At 47.0% G+C, this 20,677-nt stretch overlaps 1 long non-coding RNA gene across 1 annotated transcript in view; it reads right to left on the reverse strand.

The window, feature by feature from the left end:
• Positions 1-580: 580 nt before the first annotated feature.
• LOC142483585 (uncharacterized) overlaps positions 581-20,677 on the reverse strand; it is a 30,998-nt gene continuing 10,901 nt past the window's right edge. The window contains exons 2-3 of the long non-coding RNA XR_012797391.1: positions 1,599-1,702; positions 581-744 (exon numbers count right to left, since the gene is read on the reverse strand). This is a non-coding gene — a long non-coding RNA (uncharacterized LOC142483585). The remainder of the gene's footprint in view (positions 745-1,598; positions 1,703-20,677) is intronic.

Below are 20,677 nucleotides of genomic sequence, written 5' to 3' on the forward strand. Positions count from 1 at the left end.
ATGGTGATCCAATTGCTGGCTGCTGGTTCCGAACTCCTCCTAGTATGTAATGGACAAAAAGGAAAAGACCATTGCGCAGCCACAAGAATCCATAAATAACTCCACAACAGATTAAAGTAATGAACTTACAGACTTGCTGTGTTATTGTTCCTTTGAGACAATCTGTGCTTTTAACCTCTTCTCTTCCAGATATCACGAATGCCACGTGTTGTATGTCTATCCTCCAGGTTTTCTGTCTGTTCACAGCATTACCACTTGGTCATAGTTCCCATGTGTTCCCAGAAAGGAAATAACATGGAAGATGATGGTGCAGATTGATAAAAATTTATTACAATAAAAATAAAAAACAGCCAAGGGCTTACTCACATAAACCAGGCTGTGTAAAAACAGCTGACAACGTGCTGTCCGCAGCTTGATACAATCAGGTAGGCAGGCTTCTGGGAGGATGGCGCTATTGTTGTTTGCAAACCCTGAAGTGGCGTCTAACTCTCAGTAGTTACTCTGCGAGATTCGCCCCCTCTATTTGCTATAGCTTCCTCTATCTCAGCTTGAGGTGGCCAGCACTGCAGAATGTGCTCTGCTCACCTCTCTGGGTAACTGCCGTCAGCCCGCGCTACGCCTCGTGATGTCACACTCTGATGTCACACTCTGGCGTCTCTCCTGATCGCTATGCTCCTGCTTCTGAAGACCGTGTCAGTTCTAGCTCCTCCCTCTCCATACGCGTTTCGTGACGCAATGTGGTCACTTCATCAGTGGATGAGGGGGGATAAGTATATACACCATATAATCCAAACCCGTCATGTAACCGCGCATGTGGTCTATAAACATTATATTCAGAACCCAGCACGTAACCATGATCGCAGTGTATACCATATAATCCAAATACAGCACGCCACCACCACTGCGGTACCGTATACACCCCTGTAACCCAAATACCGCACATTATAACCCTGACTGTAGCATATATACCCGTTATAATCCAATACGGCGCGTAACCTTGAATGCAGTATATCCACTATACCCGCCATGTAACCCACTTAAAGCACATTATAACACTGAATGCAGCATATATACACCTTATACTCCACATGCCGCACGTAACCGTGAATGCAGTATATACTCTATAAACGACTTTATAACCCTGAATGAAGCATATATACACTTTATAATCCACATACAGCACTTACCCTGAATGCGGTATATACACTATGTACGCCATGTAACCCAATTACAGCACATTACAACACTGAATGCAGCATAAATACATAGGGTGACCAGATTTCGAAAATGAAAAACCGGGACACCTTAAAAAATAATTTATTAAACAAATTACATCACGTGACACCCCCCGTTGCCATGACAATGAGACACTTTGATGCCCCTGCAGTGTTAGTGTGTATAGAGGTGGGGGCTTTGCTTGGGCCCTTCAACTCTTACAGCCAGGGCATTATTGGCCAGGAATGCCCAGTTCGGAGGGGATTACTACTTCAAAATGTACTTGATTCGTAACAACATCAAAAAACTCTAATACCAATAACTAACAACCACAGACAATGGTAATCTAAACCATCAAATAAAATGTCTACGGCCCTAAATACCAGATAAATCAGTGCCTGCAATCCACGACTGTATCCGCCTCTCCGAGCGTCTGAAAGCAATCCAGCGTTCCTGGTGTGTGGCTGAAGAGGTGAGGGACTCCCTCCTCTCAAACGGAAAAGAAGAGCAAAAAATAGAGTTGGAACATACCTATCATACAGGGATGAGAGAGAGAGACAGAGAATGAGAGAGAGACAGAGAATGAGAGAGAGACAGAGAATGAGAGAGAGACAGACAATGAGAGAGACACAGAGAATGAGAGAGACACAGAGAATGAGAGAGACACAGAGAATGAGAGAGAGACAGACACAGAGGGCCTCATGCAGAGAGCATAGAATTTTCAAATTGGCGAATTTCATAAAAAGTAGCTTTTTTGGAGAGTTTTATTCTCCATATGCAGAAAAGTGCGAATTCTGCTATGTTTAACATGGATGCGTGTGGCGAGTTTGAATGGGAAAGATGCGCGCTTCAGAAATGTGTAAAAAAAAAATCGCGGCTTTTTCCCCCCCTTTGCTATAGGCGGCGAGCGCCATTTTATTGCCAACTTTTCCTGGCGCGGCAAAAATGAGAAAATCGCGCCATTTCCCTGGCGCGAACAGCCGCTACATGCCGTTCGTACCTCTCTGCATTCGGAGAGTTTTAAAAATGGCGAGACGGAGGTTCTCGCCAGCCGCGAGGCGAGTTTTAGCAATAGAAAAAACAAAATGGCGCGTTTTTCGTAACTCGCCATTTTCTGCCGGTTTCTGCGCGAAATTGTACAAAAAATGGCGAATTTTGAAATAACGATGCTCTCTGCATGAGGCCCAGAGAGAGAGAGACAAAAGTAATGTACTGTAACCATTATACCGTACCCCCTAGTATTCGTGTAATCATTGTCCCACACCCCCTATTACTCACGCTTTGGCAATACTGAAATGTTCTTTTGACATGCCAATCAAGCTGATTTGATTTGAGAGACACAGAGACACACACAGAGACACAGAGAGAGACAGAGATACAGAGACACACACAGAGACACACAGAGAGAAACAGAGACACACAGAGACACACACAGAGACACAGAGACACACAGAGAGAGACAGAGACACACAGAGAGAGACAGAGACACACAGAGAGAGACAGAGACACAGAGAGAGAGAGAGAGACACAGAGAGACACACAGAGAGAGACAGACAGAGAGAGACAGAGACACACAGAGAGAGACAGAGACACACAGAGAGAGACAGAGACACAGAGAGACACAGAGAGAGAGAGAGACACGGGCCTATTTAGTAAGCGTCGATAAGGCTGCGTCTATAGTATTTCAGACGGAGGGAAGGCGCACACGCTGCAATACACTTGCTGAAGTCTGAGCTTTTTTATGGCTTTGCAGGGTATGCTTCGGGCGCGATTTGGGGGTGTGGCAATGAATATTTGGAGGCGTGGCAATAACGTTCCGGCGCGGACGTCACTTCCCTACCTCACATCCCGATCCACCGGCATTTTTTCAGATGCAGCATCTGAAGCACTGTGCAGGCAAGAAGAAAAATGCACACAATGCGCACCAGAGATTAAAATATAGTAAATTATTTATTAATAAAACAAGAAATAACCGTGGGGGATCCAACCCCACCTCAGTACATATGCGTCACAGATCCGGGTTCGGTTACAGAGTGACCTGACGTGTCACGACAGGTCACTCTGCGCGTATTCTGACAGGCTAAGACGGCGTTTGCAGGTAGGAATTTATATATACACTATATCTTCATCTCCTTCATAGTAATGACATTAAAAACACATTTATTCACAGAATTAAGTAGTCACTGTGTGGGATTAGTTTAAGATTTATTTATTAGATAATTTATCACTATGTAACACACTTTAAATCACAAATAAATAGGTATCACATTATTGCAATGTATTCAGTTGTAAGATATTAATGTTATTTGTAACACACAGTAGATTAGAAACATCACAATAATTAAGTATTAAATGTAATATTTATTGATCCCTGTAGCACTATTACAATTTGTTGGCATGGTAATCTATAACAGGGGAGCGCAAACTTCTGAAGCTGCGTCCCCCTGCCTGGCCTCCCCCGGTCTTGCGCCCCCTCTCCTACCTGCCAGCACACTCCGGGGTCGAGTGACGTCACATGACCGCGGTGTCATTTGATGCCACGTTGCCATGGAGACGTGTCTGAATCCCGGTCAGTGTTACTGTTGCAGAGGCCTCACGTGATCCCCGGCATTTCATTTAAATGCCTTGGGGAGGAGCGCGGGACCTATGCACCCGCCCGCGCACCCCCAGACAAATCTCCCGCCCCCCAGTTCACGCACCGCTAACCTATAACATTATGTGTGTGTATATGTGTGTGTAAATATATATATACACATATACACACACATATATATATGTATATATATATATATATATACATATATATATCTTCTTCTCTCCGAAGAAGACCGTTTTATATGTATGTATGTATGTGTGTGTGTGTAAATAGATGTATGTGTGTGTGTATATATATATATATATATATATTATATATATATATATATATATATACATACATACGTATGTGTGTATATATATATATATATGTGTGTGTGTGTGTGTCATACAAGAATCTATTACTGTATTATCTAAAATCAGTAACACATGTGATCTATTATGCCATTACCAATTGGACTGTAGGACTATAAAACCATTACGAGTGAGTTGTAGCATTATCCCCTGATGAAATCGGCCGTGTGCTGAAGAAACGCGTAGGTACTTTGTTCTCGTTATTGCCACACTATCCGTCTTGACGCCGGGAAGGGAAGTTGGTACGCAACCAAGACGAGACACCGGAATTACAGAGTGGAATCACAACTGCATACTACAGATTGCCGGAGGACCACACTGCGAGGGGCGCAGCCTATCGAGTTTCCCGGTCATCGTCCAAAGTCTGGAGCTGCGGATTGACCACCGGATTACCACGGAGCCCGAGCCTGTCTCACACAATGCTTTTACCAAACGGGCGTTTGTGAGTTTGTTATTTTTATCTTGTCCAGGAAATGAAATTGTTAAACCAAATTTACACATGGAGCGGGCGCTTTCTCTTCTTTTTGTTTTGTTTAGATATCTATCGAGGAGGTGGTTGTTTCCCTGAAGAGAGCTGCCAGGGCTCCAGAGGACGCCCGAATTGGATCCTTTTATGATTGAGTTATAACATAGCTATTAGAGCTAGGTTTCTGGACTTTTATTGTGTTTAGGCATAGTGTTTATTATTATTTTATTACAACTACTTTTTAGTAATTGCACTGTTATTAATTCTGGCCACTATTTCTCACTGCCATTATAATCTCTCTCTAGCGACAACCAGATTGCTATATCAGCTATATTATTTATTGGTTATACCAGGGGAGCACAAACTTTTGCAGCTCGCCCCCCTGCCTTCCCTCTGTTGGTGCTCGCGCCCCCCCCCCCTTACCTTGATGCGGCGTTACGTGACCTGCAGCGGCATTTGACGAGGGTGACGTCACATGACCCCGCGGCGTAATTTAACACCGCGTTGCCATGGACACGAGTGACGCCGGCAGAGTCAAGGTAAGTAATAGCATTGCAGAGGCCTCACGTGATCCCCCGGCATTTAATTTTAATGCCTCGAGGAAGTGCGCGGGGCCTCTGCAACCGCCCGCGCCACCCCCCCCCGAAAAATCTCCCCCTCCCCACTTTGCGCACCTCTGGGTTATACCATATATATATATATATATATATATATATATATACACACACACACATATACACACACACACACACACAATTGTTATTAATTCTGGCCACTATTTCTCACTGCCATTATAATCTCTCTCTAGACTATATATATACATTTAGGGGCCTATGCAGAGAGCAGCGAATTTTAAAATTGGCGAATTTATTAAAAAGTAGCTTTTTTGGAGAGTTTTAATCTCCATATGCAGAAAAGTGCGAATTCTGCTATGTTTAACATGGATGCGTGTGGCGAGTTTAAATTGGCGAGATGCGCGCTTCAGAAATGTGTTAAAACAAATTCGCACCTTTTTTTTCCCCTTTGCAATGGCCGCGAGCGGCAGTTTTTTTTGGCGAGGCAAAACGGAGACAATCGCGCCTTTTTATTGGCGCGAACAGCCGCTAGATGCCGTTCGCGCCTCTCTGCATACGGATATTTTTTAAACTGGCGAGATTGAGGTTCTCGCCAGCCGCGAGGCGAGTTTTACAAATAGAAAAGAAAAATTGGCACGTTTTTCGGAACTCGCCATTTTCTGCTGCTTTCTGCGCGATTTTCTCCAAAAAATGGCGAATTTCGAAATAGCGCTGCTCTCTGCATAGGCCCCATAGTATGATATATATATATACATACTATATGTGTATGTATATATATATATAAATATATATATATATGTATATATATATATACTGTATGTATATATATATATATATATATATATATATACGACTATTAAGGTTAAAGATAATGGTGAAAGACAGGGTTGCAGACCTGTCTAAGACATGCAAATGAATATACAGGAATATTTACAGTATATATATATATATATATATATATATATATATATATATATATGTTCAAATAACGGGGGAAAAAAGGGGGGGAAGGTGGGGAAAAAAACCCTGCATCTACTTTTGCAATATTAATGCCACCATAAACCAATAAATAACATCAGTAAGATGTAAGAACAGTAAGGCATTGAACTACACTGTGAGGGGAAAGTGAAGCACCCAACAGCAGCCTGCTTCTATCGGCGGTTCTCTCCACCACCCACTTTATTATGGAAAATGTGAGTTTCCTAATTACCTGTGCGTAATACATTTGTATAGTTCATACTATTTGCACTATTTGTGGTTTTCTTTATTTTCATATCATCCACTTCACTGAGAGGATACAGACTCCAGTAACATAAAGGGCTCCAGTCAGAGAGAGAAGGATCTCTGACATGCAGTGATTTTATACGTTTTTTGTGAGTTCATTTCTTATGTTTTACATCTTTTAAAGCAGTGAATTACCATCTGCACTATATATATTTATATTTTTTCACATATCACGAGATCCAGCGCTCCTCCTCAACCCCAAGAAAAGAATACAGGAATATTTACAGTATATATATATATATATATATATATATATATATATATATATAAATATATATGTTCAAATAACAAGGGGAAAAGGGGGGGGAAGGTGGGGAAAAAAACCTCGCATCTACTTTTGCAATATTAATGCCACCATAAGCCAATAAATAACTTTACATCAGTAAGAATTGGCGGTGCTCACGGGTTGTAAATAGTATGAGTGAAAAGAGAAAAAAGTAACCCGTATGGGAGCACTCAGGTATGCAGATTAACATATAGTATTTTATTTATTTGACACAGTGCAAAAAAGGATAAGTAAACAGTACATGATTAAAAACACTTAAAAAAGGCTAGGACCCCTGTCACGGGTACTACCCATAGACACAAGTGGGCAAAACTAGGGAATGACTCAAATTGTCAACCCTTAACATGAAAATGGATAGTGACTCAAGAAACACTTGGATCGGTCAGAATAAATCACAACAGGTTAATGGGTTCACAGGCACCTATACAAAGCTAAAGATAATACGTACTACACACCAATGAAGTGACTAGTCAAAATATAAATGACAATCTTAAACCATCATGAATCTGCTTGAGCATACAATTATGTAACCAATACCAACAGCACAAATAAATCACTTGAAGGAAAAAGGTGGCATGATGGGATGAAGTCACTAGATGTGTAGAGCAATGAAGTGTGTGAATAGCATGGACGCGTTTCGTCCAGAGACTTAGACTTGGAGTGGGGGTGCGTCGGAGTGGGGGTGCTAGGCAGGACCCCTGACAGATGTTCACGTAACTATGCTACCCAGCACTGGTGCAACTAATCTTTGGACTGTGACACTCTATTTTTTCATTATGGATACTGACAACACACACAAGGTTATCTAATAGGTGTTCATCAGGTAATTTTCCATACATGCTATTCACACACTTCATTGCTCTACACATCTAGTGACTTCATCCCATCATGCCACCTTTTTCCTTCAAGTGATTTATTTGTGCTGTTGGTATTGGTTACATAATTGTATGCTCAAGCAGATTCATGATGGTTTAAGATTGTCATTTATATTTTGACTAGTCACTTCATTGGTGTGTAGTACGTATTATCTTTAGCTTTGTATAGGTGCCTGTGAACCCATTAAGCTGTTGTGATTTATTCTGACCTATCCAAGTGTTTCTTGAGTCACTATCCATTTTCATGTTAAGGGTTGACAATTTGAGTCATTCCCTAGTTTTGCCCACTTGTGTCTATGGGTAGTACCCGTGACAGGGGTCCTAGCCTTTTTTAAGTGTTTTTAATCATGTACTGTTTACTTATCCTTTTTTGCACTGTGTCAAATAAATAAAATACTATATGTTAATCTGCATACCTGAGTGCTCCCATACGGGTTACTTTTTTCTCTTTTCACTCATATATATATATATATATATATATTGCGCGCGCACACACACATATAACGTTTTATCCAACTTTTTCATTTATCATTTGTAGAGAAAATGAACATTGTCGCCAGAAGCGCTATTTTTTCAAAATGTAACATCTCTACTAGTGTAAAATGATACTTCATATAAAGCAGGTTATGGGACCCAGTATAAAATGACTATAATGTCTCTTATCACATCCCAGTATATGGATACTTTCTATTATCACAAGCTGCTAACATGTGACAGGGCTCAGTGTCTGAGCCCAGAATGTGACATACTGAACATTCTCATTCTAAATTTCAAAAAATATTGTGTTGATTTCTGACCTGACTGCCGTGGTTACAGCTCAACCACTCTGTTCTACTGCATGTCACCACTTTCTGCCACAACCAGCTGACGGTGGATCTGCAAGGAGTTCAACGCTCATTGGCATCACATCTGTGGCTTGGTTAACGTATCATTTCTCCAGCTTTTTATTGTATTGTTTTGAAGTAGATTATATTTATTTAGTTGAATAGATATTTATTTAGTTTAATAGATATTTATTTAGTTAAATAGATTATATTTGTAAGTTTAATAAGTTATATTTCTTAGTTTAATAAGTTATATTTCTTAGTTTAATAAATTATATTTCTTAGTTTAATAAGATATATTTGTTAGTTTAATAAGTTATATTTCTTAGTTTAATAAATTATATTTCTTAGTTTAATAAGTTATATTTCTTAGTTTAATAAATTATATTTCTTAGTTTAATAAGTTATATTTCTTAGTTTAATAAGTTATATTTGTTAGTTAATAGATTATATTTGTTAGCACAGTAGATTATATTTACTAGTATTTAAGTCTCCCCCTCAGTGCCCCATTAGGACCCTTGGGCATATTTCACATCTTTTCGGAGTCGCTTATTTTTTAGACCCTCGAAGCCGAAACCTAAAGGGGTCAGCTAAGAAAGTCCGGATCAAGAGGAGCCGCACAGTTTAAAGACAGAACATTTCCAAGGGAGATGGAGACAATTTGGGTAAGATCTGATTAAATGACAACCTTTGGGGAAGGAAAGGGTGACGCGGGAGTGTAAGAGGGGGGTGAGAGAGCAAGGTGCTGTGTCAGATTGGGGCAGAGCAAGAGAACGCAAAAATGATGGGGATTTGCTGCACACTAAAAAAAACAATTAGTCATACTTTTACCGGTGCCCCTTAGTCTCAGGGAAGACCGGCATTTCGTCCAATGGATACAATATGATTGATGGAAAAGGGCACACGGATTTGAATAAAAAAAGATAATTTATTGTGCCACAGACTACAATGTTTCGGCTGCTGGCCTTTCTTTATTGGCTTTAGTGGGTTTAGCCACTTTACCTGAGAAAGGCCAGCAGGCTGAAATGTTGTTGTCTATGGCAATGCAAGAGAAAACAGGTTGGGGGGGTGGGTTCTCGCAAGGTCGCCGACCCATGGGTGAGTGTCCCCGGTGGCAACTAGTCCTGGACCCCGGGAAAGCTGTCTGTGGCCCATACAAGCTGAGTAACATGTAGAAAGGACACATGTATGTTCAGAATGAGTTAGCATGGTATTTTGAGAGGCATCATAGCAGGTCAGTGCAAGTCAGTGCAGAGCACTGCAAGGTCAGTCAATATGAGGAAGGGTCCGATGGAGGAGTTGGAGGGTCCCAGAATATCTCTTAAAGCAGGGGTGCGCAAATCGAGGGGTGCGACATTTTCTTGGGGAGGGGCTCGGCGCTTACAGTGGCCCCTCGCTCTTCCCCACAGCATTTAAATTAAATGCCGGAAATCGCGCGCAAGGCCTCTGTAAGTTCCCTTTCCTTGTCTCCGGCGGCTTCTGGAGACAGCAACGTGGCGTCACATGATGTGGCATTGCCATAGCAACGTGATATCACATGACGTCGTTACATCAGAACGTCGGAGACAAGGTGGGGAGGGTGGAGGGGGGAGCAGGGGAAAAAGGTTGCGCAACCCTGTCTTAAAGCATTGTCTTGCATACAGATCAGAGGCGAAGAATGGATATGGATATCCGATGTTAAGGAGGAAATAATACTGAGATCACTACCGCTAAGACCGATTCGATGGAAGAAGGTGAGTGATGAAATAGCCGTCACTGTGTAACTCTTCCAATTACCTGCAACTTCATGCAAAGAAATAGCAACGCTTGTTTTTAACGCATTAAGCGCCTAATGGGGAATTCAACTGCTGAGAGTTTAAGGGAGTTACTCACCAAACTCAGCGACGTTTCTGTGTCTCTGTGATAACTCCCCCAGGACATGCTTGAAAACCAGAGGTAACTCAATGTATTTTTGATAAATAGAAACATGACCTTCTGGGGAAGGGTATATAATGGGTACTGGGCCTGGTGAGGTGGGTATAACGGGTTCTGGGCCTGGTGAGGTGGGTATAACGGGTACTGGGCCTGGGGAGGGGCGTATAGCAGGGTACTGGGCCTTGGGAGGGTTGTATAACTGGGTACTGAGCCTGGGGAGGGTTGTATAACTGGGTACTGGGCTTGGGGAGGTGGGTATAACGGGTATTTGCCCTGTGGAGGGCGGTATAATGTGGTATTGGGGAGGGGGTATAAGTGGCACAGGAGCTCTTGTGATACAGAGTATCACTGTCCCTGGTTACAAACACTTCATGTCTCCTGCAGATCAGGACACGCACGAAGGTGGTGCCCTTTGTGCCACCAGACGACGAGGCGGGCTACGAGGCGGACGACGAGGCATACGATAAAGCGGGCGTCAAGTGGTGCGAAGAGGTGGGCTACAAGGCGGCCGATGAGGCAGACGACGAAGCGGATGTCAAGTCTGGCGACGTGGTGGACGATGGCCTAGGAGAATACGAGAGGTGTGGACGGATCTGCTGCTTCACCTTTTTTAGGCGGAGGAGAAGACCCCGGGAGCAGGTAGCAGAATACGAGAGGTGCGGACAGATCTGCTGCTTCACCTTTTTTAGGCGGAGCAGCAGACCCCGGGAGCAGGTAGCAGAGGAGCCAGGGCGTAGATCCAGGGGTATTCTAGGGGCCCTGAGAAGTTGGTTTGACCGCAGGAGAGGCAGATAAGATCAGGAAGGCTGCGGGAGGGGCAGGTACTAGAGGGAGATTGGGATATTGGGCGTGAGAGGGTGAGAGAGAACAAGGAGCAGGGCCGGAGCACGGGTTTCATGCGCCCCAGGCGAAACTTAAAATTTGTGCCCCAGTTGTATAAAAAATAATAAGATAAATAAAATAATAAAATAAACAGTGGCGTAGCTATCGGGGCTGCAGGGGGTGCGACCGCACCCCAGCGCGACGCAAAATAAAAATAAAAGGGCGCCAAAATACTGGATAAAAAAAAGAATAATAATTTTTAAAAAAAGATAAATAAATTAGAAATAATAAGAGGAAAAAATAATAATGATTATTAATGCGCCCCTAGGACCTTTGCGCGCTAGGCGACCGCCTAATGGCCGGCCGGCCCTGCGAGGTATGCGGGAGGAAAAGGGGTGAATGGGATAGATATGTAGGGGCATGGGGGAGCAGGTGAGTTATACACAGGGGCACAAGGGCCCCATCACCCGCATCTCTATATACTGAGTGTGCCCCTGTGTATAACAACGCTGATCTGTGCTGCTCCATCTGATCTCACTGCGCAGTGATCCAGGGACCATCCGATCGCCATTTAATGGGGTCAGGAAGGAATTTTTTTCCCCCATTGCACAGCAGGGGTTATGTTTCGCCTTCCTCTGGATCACAGCAACAAACAGCCCTTTGTGCATGAATTATCAGTGAGATCTTTATACACCCTGCATTGGTCTTCACTCCTTTGCTGCCGGAGGGGCCTGCAGTGCATTGCTCTGCATGTTACTATATCGCTCTGCAATGTGCTGCAGGCCCCTCCCAGCAAAGAGATTAATTATTTCAATAAAATACTCTCTTTAATCCAACCTATGTGTAGTGTCTTTTCTATCCGTTGTATCTATTGCTAACAGCTCAGTGATTCTTCCCCAGGTCGCTGCACTAGTGTCACACTGCCAAGCCGGGTGTGAGGGAGATTTATAGGGTCACATATACACTTCTGCCAAAACACGAGTGCAAACAGGGAGCCCCTCTGATCTCATATCTTTTATTACACAAAACGGTATCTAAAAAGGTAAAAAGAACATACATGGGATTCTGCTACAAATATCTCTCTAATTACAAACCAATTAGCAAATCATTCAGATTAGAGTCGAGCGAAAAGAAAGGGTTAAGTATCTCATGTACAGTATATGCAGTGCAGGCTGTTCTGCGCATTACATGCAGGGGGCAAAGGTTAGGAGATATAAGTAATGCTGATCTCAGAGCTGACCGGCTGACCTGCTCTACCGGCTGACCGGCTGATCTGCTCTACTGGCTGACCGGCTGACCTGCTCTTCTGGCTGACCGGCTGACCGGCTCTACCGGCTGACCGGCTTCCCTTCTTCCAGCTAACTGACCTGAATTGTGGCCCCTGTATCTCCCAATTAAACGTTTTATTGGCATATTCTTGTTTGACTCGTTCTATACAGACATTTTCTATACATTCATTGTGGGATTTGATAACATCTGTAAGATCTCTCAGAACATCACATTCTGTACGTTTGTGCTGAATATTTTTCCATTCTCAATTTACTTAGGGGCCTTTGCAGAGAGCAGCGCTGGAAATAATTGGAATTGGTAATAAATTGTACCTGTAATGGCGTGATTTTATCTCCATATGCAGAAAGGTCAGAAAACTGCATTTAAAATCATGCTTGATTATGGAGAGTTTCAACCGGCGAGATGCGCGCTGGTGAAACATGTTTGAAAAAAAGAGCGTTTTTTTTTTTTCTTTTCACTCTCGCCGGTGAGCTCCAGTTTCCTGCCAACTTTTGTTGGCGGAGCTAATTGTAGAATTTCTCTCCATTTTAATGGCGCGAACAGCCCCTAGATGGCGATCATACCTTTCTGCATACGGCCCTTTTCAAAACGGGCGAGATTTTGGTTCTCGCCAGCCGTGCGGCGAGTTCTACTAAAAAAAAATAAAAAATGGCGCTTTTTACTCAACTCGCCATTTCCAACCTTATTATAGCCATATAGCGCTAAAAAACGCCGAAATTTCCGTTCGCGCTGCTCTCTGCATAGGCCCCTTAATATTAGTTTTTGGCTTCAATTATTTATATCGAGCCCAAAATACCTTTATACAGAATGCTGATCCCTTTATCCCACAAATGCTGCTTCATTAAAGCCCAGGGGTGGCACTTTGTGCATTCTCAAACTTTTAGGCAACATCCCTAATTTCCAAAAGTGGGATAAAATCTGTGCATATTTAAATGGTTAATTTTTCCATTGTGACAAAATATCAATTTTCTCACTCAGACTACAAAATCCCTCCCCAAATATATCCGTTTCACATAAAAGTGTGTGCGCTTCTCCTTCCGCCTAACTGGCACGTCGTCCTTACGGGCGCCACTCCGTGTAACTCCACGCTGCCCTCCAGTGGCAAAAGAAATAAGATACATTTACTACTGCACCGACACACTTTATTCGAGCAAATACCCAGTATGTACCTGGCAGATACCTGGAATGCGCCGCTCCTCACCTCTGACAAGCCCCGTTCCGTTTGCCTTCCCAGCCTGGGTTCATGCCTGGCTGACGGGCGGCTGATCTGTTAAATGATAATGATTAGGATTTAATAGGCTGCAATGCTTCGCGTGTCTACCAGATGGCATAAATTCATGAATTGTAATGCAGCATATATATATATACTGTGCAGTATTGCAGCCAGCGGGAATAAAATGCTTCAATCCCTGTCTGGAAAATAACCCAATGCACTCGGGCAGAAAACAGTCACAAACCTCAATACACCCGGGTATACCCGAGTTCGTGGGACTAGCCGAGCTCGAATAAAGTGTGTCGCCAGTGTATACTCGTCTGGCAGCTGCTCCCGTATAAGGTGGGTAACTCTGTATTAGGGGTCTAGGTAGAGTATATTTTATACTTATGTCGGATAGATGAGGAATTTATATTCCTAACGGGTTATTGTGAGAGGCCTTAGATCTTATCCTATATGCACGCAGCCCTCGCCTCTCTGACCTTGAACACATACTTCAATCTGATTTTTTGAGACTTGAAACTGGATTTCCCAAAACAAACTGATTTTAAACACTGACAAGACTGTAACAATGGTATTTGGGACCAGAGCTAAATTGCTAAAGCTACCAATGACAGAGCTTCAGATAAAAACCAGCTCTAATACCATCCTAGCCCCTGTTACTGGTTTGAAATATCTGGGCATATAGTTCAACTCCCATTTAACATTTGGGTTGCACATTGATACCCTGACATCCAAATCCTATGCCAAACTAGGTGTACTTTACAGGAACAAATCCTCCCTAAGGCCCTCATGCAGTAATCGCCTACAGCGATTCAGTAAGCCCAGAGAAGCTGGCGATTAGAGCAAAAATAACCGTTTTTTTTTTTGCCGGAAAATAAATAAATAAATAAAATCTGCAGATGCGCGGTGATAAGCCACTTTTCGGCACTGATCGCCAGTTTTTCAAACACGCTCAATTCTATAAGCCCTGATCAGCTTATTGCGGCTGATCGCCACTTTAAAATTGCTGTTTCTTCTCCAAATTGTCCAGCCACAAAAGTAGGCAAGAAGGTGGGGTGAAGCTGCGATGAAAATAAAATGCATGTATCCCGGAGCTGATATCCATTAATATCAGCATCAGAGACCCCCGGCATGAATCCCATGCATAAAAAATGCATTTACAGGCAACTTCATTACCGCCAAGGCAATGAAGGGGTTATACACCCGTGCCAGGCTTATTGTGGGTAGCGGGGGTGGGAGAAGGTGGTATTTGGCCCTGGCTGGGTGTTTAGGCCTTGCCAGGGGGTTGGGGGATGACTTAACCTCTTCTTTAACTTAGCGGTTAATACCGCTAAGGTAATGAAGGGGTTAACCCCTCCCACTACCCCCCCACCCGGTAGGCCTAAACACCCATCCTTGGGGCCAATACCCGGTTCACCCACCCCCGCTACCCACAATAAACACAAATACACATAACAGCCCCACTGGCCACCTCCTAGGTCCCTAATAAACCATTACAATATTCATAAAACCATTATTTTGTTTACACCCAGGATTATTACATGGGGTTAGGGCTATGTTATTCAGTGAGGGGTTGTATGTTTGTATTCGTAGGGACAGGCAAGGCCGGAGCCAGATGGGGTTCTCCTGCCTCTGTCCTCCCTGTCTCCTGACCCTTCCTGTAGCCGGACAAAGAAGAAGAAGCAGGCACACGGTCTTACTCAAAGGAGGTTTAATATGCCATAAAGTCCAACGTTTCGGCAGTCAAATACAGCCTTTCTCAAGGTGAAGGCTACCAAACACAAGAAAACAGTCACAATATATACCACCCCCCCTGATACTCACCCCTCCCGGCTCTGCCACATAACCAGGATGCTGACGCCCACCTGATGACGTCAGAGCTACCACATGGCGCCCCCTAGTGACGTCAGACGTCTAAATCCCTGGCAATACAGCATAGAGCTGTCTTGGAGGACTGCAGCCTCAGCCACACCTCTCCCCAGACTGAACACTCCCCCATGTGTGGCTGTGGCTGCAGTCCTCCAAGGCAGCTCTATGCTGTATTGCCAGGGATTTAGACCTAGACGTCTGACGTCACTAGGGGGCGCCATATGGTAGCACTGACGTCATCAGGTGGGTGTCAGCATCCTGGTTATGTGGCAGAGTGGGGTGGGGTTGCATCCCTTGTTTTTATGACTTTCTAATAAAGATAGATTTTTGCCAGACCTGCCTCTTCTCTGGATCATGGTGCGCTGCACTTTCTCTAGGGCAGGCCTGCACAACTCCAGTCCTCGAGGGCCGCACACAGGCCAGGTTTTTAGGATATCCCTACTTCAGCACAGCTGGCTCAATTAGTGGCTCAGTACGACTGCCTGAAACTTGGGGGGGTGGGTGGGAGACTGCCTGACACTTGGGTGGGTGACTGCCTGACACTTGGGTTGACTGCCTGACACGTGGGTGACTGACTGCCTGACACGTGGGTGGGTGACTGACTGACACGTGGGTGGGTGACTGACTGACAAGTTAGACTGCCTGACACGTGGGTGGGTGGGTGACTGACTGCCTGACATATGGGTGGGTGACTGACTGACACGTGGGTGACTGACTGACACGTGGGTGAGTGGGTGAGTGGGTTGGTGTCTGTATACATTCTGTCACTGATACACACAGACACTGGGAGGGGGCAGTCACACACACACTGGGGGGGGGGCAGTCACACACAAACACAGAATGGGAGGGGGGCAGACACACACACACACAGAATGGGAGGGGGGCAGACACACACACACACAGAGAATGGGAGGGGGCAGACACACACACACACAGACTTGGAGGGGGCACTTACACACACTGGGAGAGGGGCATCACACAGTGGCAGGGGGCAGACAGACACACACACAGACTGGGAGGGGGCAGTCACACATACACACAGACTGGGAGGGGGGCAGTCAAACATACACTGGGAGGGGGGCAGTCACACACACACAGACTGGGAGGGGGCAGTCACACATACACACAGACTGGGAGGGGGGCAGTCAAACATACACTGGGAGGGGGGCAGTCACACACACACAGACTGGGAGAGGGGCAGTCACACACACACAGACTGGGAGGGGGGAGGGCAGTCACACACACACAGACTGGGAGGGGGAGGGCAGTCACACACACAAACAGACTGGGAGGGGGGGCAGTCACACATACACTGGGAGGGAGGGGCAGTCACACATACACACAGACTGGGAGCGGGGCAGTCAAACATACACTGGGAGGGGGGGCAGTCACACACACACAGACTGGGAGAGGGGCAGTCACACACACACAGACTGGGAGGGGGAGGGCAGTCACACACGCACAGACTGGGAGGGGGGGCAGTCACACACACATAGACTGGGAGGGGGGGCAGTCACACACACACACAGACTGGGAGGGGGGTAGTCACACACACACTGGGAGGGGGGCAGTCACACACACACTGGGAGGGAGGGGCAGTCACACACACACAGACTGGGAGGGGGCAGTCACACACACACACACACACTGGGTGCGGGGGCAGTCACACACACACTGCGAGGGGGGCAGTCACACACCCACACTGGGTGGGGGGCAGTCACACACCCACACTGGGTGGGGGGGCAGTCACACACACACTGGGAGGGGAGGCAGTCACACACACTGGGAGTGGGGCAGTCACACACACACTGGGAGGGAGGCAGTCACACACACTGGGAGGGGGGGCAGTCACACACACACTGGGAGGGGGCAGTCACACACACACTGGGAGGGGGGGCAGTCACACACACACTGGGAGGGGGGCAGTCACACACACTGGGAGGTGGGGCAGTCATACACACACAGACTGGGAGGGGGGCAGTCATACACACACAAACTGGGAGGGGAGGGAGTCACACACACAGACTGGGAGGCAGGCAGTCATACACACACAAACTGGGAGGGGGGGCAGTCACACACACAGACTGGGAGGCGGGCAGTCACACTTGCACAGACTGGAAAGGGGAGCAGTCACACACACACAGACTGGGAGGGGGGCAGTCACACTTGCACAGACTGGAAAGGGGAGCAGTCACACACACACAGACTGGGAGGCGGGCAGTCACACACACAGACTGGGAGGGGAGGCAGTCACACACACTGGGAGGGGGGGAAGTCACACACACAGACTGGGAGGGGGGCAGTCACACACACAGACTGGGAGGGGGGCAGACACACACACACAGACTGGGAAGGGGGCAGACACACACACACAGACTGGGAAGGGGGCAGTCACACACACAGACTGGGAAGGGGGCAGTCACACACACAGGCGACATGGGGCTTACCTGTAATGCCACTGTAGGGAGCCAGAAGTAGTGAGGCTTTTTTCCAGTCTGCCGGCAGTTTCAGTTGCCAGCTGTGAGCCTTCCTTCTGGTGAACACACACACACACACACACACACACACACACACACACACACACACACACACACACACACACACACACACACACACACACACACACACACACACACACACACACACTACATCCGTCCCCAATACTAAGCCCCGCCCCCGGCAAATCCTGACCTCCAACCAATCCCCTGCTTCTACTCTAAAGCCCCGCCCCCGGCATCCTGCTATTGGGGGAAAAAAAATAATACGGCCGCATCCTCCTCATGCTGCCGCCTCCGCGCACCGCCGCATCCTCCTCACGCTGCCGCCTCCGCGCACCGCCGCATCCTCCTCACGCTGCCGCCTCCGCGCACCGCCGCATCCTCCTCACGCTGCCGCCTCCGCGCACCGCCGCATCCTCCTCACGCTGCCGCCTCCGCGCACCGCCGCATCCTCCTCACGCTGCCGCCTCCGCGCACCGCCGCATCCTCCTCACGCTGCCGCCTCCGCGCACTGCCGCATCCTCCTCACGCTGCCGCCTCCGCGCACCGCCGCCTCCTCCTCACGCTGCCGCCTCCGCGCACCGCCGCATCCTCCTCACGCTGCCGCCTCCGCGCACCGCCGCATCCTCCTCACGCTGCCGCCTCCGCGCACCGCCGCATCCTCCTCACGCTGCCGCCTCCGCGCACCGCCGCATCCTCCTCACGCTGCCGCCTCCGCGCACCGCCGCATCCTCCTCACGCTGCCGCCTCCGCGCACCGCCGCATCCTCCTCCCGCTGCCGCCTCCGCGCACCGCCGCATCCTCCTCACGCTGCCGCCTCCGCGCACCGCCGCATCCTCCTCACGCTGCCGCCTCCGCGCACCGCCGCATCCTCCTCATGCTGCCGCCTCCGCGCACCGCCGCATCCTCCTCACGCTGCCGCCTCCGCGCACCGCCGCATCCTCCTCACGCTGCCGCCTCCGCGCACCGCCGCATCCTCCTCACGCTGCCGCCTCCGCGCACCGCCACATCCTCCTCACGCTGCCGCCTCCGCGCACCGCCGCATCCTCCTCATGCTGCCGCCTCCGCGCACCGCCGCATCCTCCTCACGCTGCCGCCTCCGCGCACCGCCGCATCCTCCTCACGCTGCCGCCTCCGCGCACCGCCGCATCCTCATGCTGCCGCCTCCGCGCACCGCCGCATCCTCCTCACGCTGCCGCCTCCGCGCACCGCCGCCGCCTCGCGCACGGTACCAGTCACCAGGGGCAAAACCCGGGACATTTCCGGGACGGACTGTCAACCGGGACAGCACAGAAAAAAACGGGACTGTGCCGGCAAAACCGGGACAAATGGTCACTCTATAAATACACCTTATACTCCACATGCAGCACGTAACCGTGAATGCAGTATATACTCTATATACGCCATGTACCCCAATTACGACACCTTATAACCCTGCATGCAGCAAATGTACACCTTATAATCCACATACCGCACTTAACCCTGACTGCGGTATATACACTATACCCGCCATGTAACCCAATTACAGCACATTACAACACTGAATGCAGCATAAATACACCTTATACTCCACATGCAGCACGTAACCGTGAATGCAGTATATACACTATATACGCTATGTAACCCAGTTACAGTACATTGTAACGGCGAATGCAGCACCTATACACACCCTAGCGTACAACAGAACGTAACTACGAGTGCAGTATACACACTATATACACCATGTCACCCCATTACAGCCCATTGTAACTTCGGATGCGGTATATATACACCCCCTATAATCCAAATACAATATACGCCATGTAACCCAATTACAGCCAATTGTACCTCGAATGCAGCTCGTATGCCTTATACCCCAAATACAACGCATTATAACCATACCCCGAATACAACGCATTATAACCACACTGAGGTGTATACACTTTATTCCCCACATACAGCCCGCTATCACTACGAATGCGGTATGCAGCGATACCCACGGCTATTCTAGCATTGATCATAACTTTATCCAATGTTGAAAGAAATCAATTACAGCACATTATACCACTGCCATGTAACCCCACTGAGTGTCCTGTGCTCCAACCCCGGGGGGGGGGGGGGTTGGGGGATACCCACGGCCATTCTGTTGGGGGAACCGTCGTGGCAAAAAAACGTGGGGGGTTGTTGTGCCTCTCCTCGTCCTCCCTCTGGCCCCCCCCCTCCCCAGCCGCAGAGGCTGATGGAGGGCGAGCCACGTGGCAAGGGAATCCCCCCTGGCTCAAGCTCGTATTACACAAGCCAATCCTCAAGCCAATGCACACTGTTTTAAACACAGCTTTTAGACAGAGGCTGGGATGAGATGCAAAGCCATTAAACCCACTCACAGACATGTTTCAACCTTTTTTTTTTAAACTTTTTTATTCAACAACTTTTTTAAGTTTACAGACTTTTTTGGAAACCAAAAAAACACACCATAGTGACAACAGTCACCCAACATTAGAAAGACACCAAAACATAATATATTTACATTTTCTTCCTTCATCCTTCAGATATATACAAACACAAAGATAAACTTTTCAGAAGGGAAAAAAAAAACATAACTTTACGAAAAAACC

The sequence above is a fragment of the Ascaphus truei genome, unplaced genomic scaffold, assembly GCF_040206685.1.
Source record: "Ascaphus truei isolate aAscTru1 unplaced genomic scaffold, aAscTru1.hap1 HAP1_SCAFFOLD_338, whole genome shotgun sequence".
NCBI lineage: Eukaryota > Metazoa > Chordata > Amphibia > Anura > Ascaphidae > Ascaphus > Ascaphus truei.